This window comes from Chrysochloris asiatica, unplaced genomic scaffold (assembly GCF_000296735.1).
Source record: "Chrysochloris asiatica unplaced genomic scaffold, ChrAsi1.0 scaffold00027, whole genome shotgun sequence".
NCBI lineage: Eukaryota > Metazoa > Chordata > Mammalia > Afrosoricida > Chrysochloridae > Chrysochloris > Chrysochloris asiatica.
The window spans coordinates 20,706,546-20,711,158 of NW_006408545.1; positions in this window are offsets into that span (position 1 = coordinate 20,706,546).

Below are 4,613 nucleotides of genomic sequence, written 5' to 3' on the forward strand. Positions count from 1 at the left end.
TTGCCTAATGCAATACATCGTTTGATTTCTTTCAGCTTGAGAAATAATGAGCATGTTCTTCCCTTTTGGTTTTATATTTTCAGGTCTTTGCACATTTCATTATAATACTCAACTTTGTATTTTCGAGCTACCCTTTGAAATTTTCTATTCAGCTCTTTTCCACCTCATGTCTTCCATTTTCTTTAGCATCTCTACACTGGAGAACAAATTTCAGACATCCATTTTGCTCTTTTCCTTCTTTCTTTTCTGCTCCCTACATGATGTTCTTGATGTCATCCCATAACTCTTCAAGGTCATTAATGCCTAATATATCAAATCTATTCTTGAGATGATTTCTAAATTCAGGTGGGATATGTTCAAGATCATAGTTAGGTTCGCATGGACTTGTTTTAATCTTCTTCAGTTTCAAGTGAACTTGCATATGAGCAATTGATGGTCTGTTTCACAATCTGTCCCTGGCCTTGTTTTGGCTGATGATATGGAGCTTTCCCACTGTCTCTTTCCACAGATGCAGTAAATTTGATTCCTTTGTATTCCATCTGGTGAGGTCCATGTATATAGTCATCTTATGTTGTTGGAAAAAAGTATTTGCAATGAATAAATCGTTGGTCTTCCAAAATTCTGGCATGTGATCTCCAGCATTGTTTCCATCACCAAGACCTTATTTTCCAACTACTGATCTTTCTTCTTTGTTTTCAAGCTTTGCATTCCAGTCAACAGTAATTATCAATACATCCTGATCGCATGTTTGAACAATTTCAGAAAGAAGAAGTTCGTAGAATTCTTCACTTTCATCATCACTGACTTTAGTAGTTGGTGTGTACATTTGAATAATAGTGATATGAACTGGTCTTCCTTGTAGGCACATGGATATTATCCTATCACAGACAGCATTATACTTCAAGACAAGTCTTGAAATGCTCCTTTTGATGTTGAATGTGGTGCCATTTCTCTTCAATTTGTCATTCCCAACATAATAAATCATATGACTGTCAGATTCAAAATGGACAACGCCAGTCTGTTTCATCTCACTAAGTCCTAGGATGTCCATCTTTGTGCATTCCATTTCATTTTTGACAACTTGCAATTTTCCTCGATTCAGACTTTGTACATTCCATGTTCTGATTACTAATGCATGTTTGCCTCTGTTTCTCCTCATTTTGGGTTGTGTTCCATCAGTAATGATGGTACCGAAAGCTATATTCCATTTGCATCATCATTGTCAACTCTGCTTTGAGGAGGCAGCACTTCTCCAATCATCTTTTTAGTTCCTTCCAACCTGAGGGGCTCATATTCTGGCACTATACCTGACAATATTTTGATGCTATTCATAATATTTTAATATTCAATGTTCTCATGCTATCTGACAGCATTTCACTGTTATTAATAAGGTTTTCAGTGACTAAACATTCAAAAATAGTTTGCCTCTCCTTTTTCCTAGTCTGTTTAAATCTACAAGTTCAGATACCATGGGTGGCCCTGCTGGTATTTAAGATACTGGAGGTGTAACTCCCAACATCACAGCAACACACAAGCCACCACAGTACGACAACCTGACAGATGAGTGGTGGATATAATGTAGCATGGTTACTTTTCCTTTTTCTGGAGTTAATAACTTTTTCTCCCATTTTGATTCTTGCTGACTCAAATGATTTGTCCTTTTTTTCATTGTTTTGTTTTCTAAGTATCTACAACCAATGTCTCCCCTTACTAGCCACCAGAGCTGTAACTCTTCATTGTGATCAAGCACTAGCTTACCTCTTAGTTGTATTTTTTCCTTTGATAATATCCCTCAGGATGGGTCTGTTCACATCTGCTATCCTGGAATTTTCCATCACCCTTTTCCTGGGTCGGATCACTCATACCAACTGTGCCATGATGATTTGTCCAGCTTCAGATAATCTTGAGCTGAGCTATAGAGGACACTGGAGAAGAATTGAGGTTTGGGGCTTGGGAACCAAACTGGCAGAAGTTCCTGTTCACTATCCTTGATTCAAAACCTGACATCACATTTCTTTGCTGTCTGGTGAGAAAGGTAGGCTGATGTGGTCTGCTCTGGGACTCTGGAAGTCCACACACACACATACACACACACACAAAGTAGGTGGTTGTATTCCAGAGCTGCTACTGGTGGGAAGAAACTTGGGCAGTCCACTGATGCCCTTGAACTATGTGAAGCTGTTCTGAGAAAAGTTGGGCTATATTGGAACATGGTCTGAGGCAATCAGCTTGCCCTCCAGCCAAGCAGCAAGGATGTCAGGGTGGGAATGGTGATGTTTCAGCCACAATTTGAGTGATGCTGTAATCGCAACCCTAGGAGGCAAGGTTCTGGCACTACTGGTATAGCACTGCTAAGGCATTCAGGGCCCCTGGTACAGAGTGGATCTGCACAGAGAAAATGCTTAGAGACAATACCTAGCATATGGAAGAAGATACTTCACTTGAGAATCCCTGAAGAATGGGATGTCATGGTGACTGTGTTAAACTGGGCAAGGACACAGTTAAGCTGCTGGTGACCCATCTCCACAAGCAAACATATTCAATATCATTAACAAAGAGGAAATGGCAGGAAAGCACTTGCTAATGTGTTCAGTTTTCTTCCAGTGTCCTGCTTGGGAGTAGAAATCTGGTTGTAAACAGTCCTGTGGCTCAGTGGGGCAGGAGCTGGAATCTTATTGCCAAGGATGTGAACTTATCTCTATTTTACCTTTGATCAGCATCTCTGCCCTCAGGATGCCTGGGCCTTTGAGATCACAGTGGACCTTCTTTCTGTCACCATCAGCACAGGGGTCTGAGGCTCCTCTCACTTCCACTTTTAGAAGGGCCTGGGGCTCCCCACAGTGTGAATTATGTGCTTCTTGGGATCCCATACTTTGGCTTTCTTGGGTTCACTAGGTCAGTTATCTCTTGTCCATCTGCTTTGCAACTTCTAAAATGGTGTTGCTTTTATTACCTATTCCTTTCATCATCATGTACTTATGCCATTTGCTGTTGTTGTTATTAAGTGCTGTCGAGTTGGTTCCAACCCATAGAAACCCTGTATAGGGCTTCCAAGGAGTCACTGGTGAGCTTGAACCACCGACTTTGCAGTTCAAATAGCTTTGCAGTTTGGCACATTAACCCACAGTGCCACACCAGGACTCCATTTAGATGCCCTTTATTTTACTACCTAAGGTCTATGTGCCAGGAAAGGACCCCTGGTGGGGCTTTGGGCTAGGTGTTGAGCTGCAAGGTCAGTTGTTCAAACCCACTACTCGTTCCTCATGAGAAAGATGAGGTTTTCTGTTCCCATAAGGATTTATAGACTCAGAAGCCCTAAAGAGGGTTGTTAGGAGTCAGAATTGACTCCGTGACAATGGTTTTATTTATTTATTTAAAAAATATTTACCAGGCACTATGTGAGCAATGATTGTGAGGTTGGGGCACGACCGGGCAGTGTTTCGTTCTGTTGTGCAGAAGGTCGCTATAGTGGGTATTGACTTGACGGCACCCATAGGGTGGTCTAGGCTCTACATTTTTTTTTTAAACAGAAGTAGATCGCCAGGTTTTTCTTTCTCCCAAGTAGGCTTTGAGTGAATTGAAATCACAACCTTCCGATTAGCAGGGAAGCACTTCACCAAGGCACCAGCAGTGCTTCTTCACAACAGTATCATACCCCTGGACACACAGAGATGAGTTTTCTGACTGAGGTGGAAGAAGTGGTCAAGCCAGAAACCCTGCCCTGTGCCACGGTTTGTCACATAAACCATGTGCATTTCTTGTTAAATTGTATGTTTCATTTTAGTTTTTGCTATTCACATCTTTTTCAGTGTTTCTGTAAGTGTAATTCGGGGCTAGATGCCTTCTCATAAATTGGGGGAAGCCAGCATTGCTCTCCAGGGAGTACCTCAAACTCTCTGAGATTTGTATTTAGTCCAGTGAGAGGTCCTGTCTCTGTCACTGGAAGGCTGTTCAGAAGCCCATCGCAGATGTTCTGCAGTGTTGTGTTACTGCTAAAAGCAGATACTCTGGCCTCCTGGGGCAGCTCCCACAGCAGCCTTGAGCCCCATGCTGTATGGGACCTTGTCACTAGTTCCCTGAGTTCCCACACCTCTGTTTCCTCAGGGTTTGCCCTCAGCTTCCACATGGTCTAAGTGTCCATCCCTCACCACATACAGAACTGATCCTCTCCTACCAATTCCCTTTAGGCAGGGTGTGACTCTTAACCTCCACTGCCAACACACACAGAGCTGAGGGGAAGACTGAGAGATGGATAAGGTGATCCCAGTAACTCACAACCTTTCTTTCATAATGTGTTGTTGTTGTGGCTATGTGCTGTGGAGTCGGTTCCGATTCATAGTGACCCTGTACAGGGTTTCCGAGGCTATCTGTTCAATCTCCAATAACTCATCGGCACAATACCAATTGACAATCAAGTCTTCCTCTCCAGAAGATTAGAAGAGCAGTTGTCATCAAGTAAATTCTGACTCATGGAACTTCATGCTTGTCTGAGTAGAACTGGGTCTCAATGGCTTTTTTTTTTTTTTTTTAATTCAGTGATAGTTTACATGGCAGAACATTGGTTTTACATTCATCATTTCATTGCAATGATTACAATCTCCTGCATGCATCAT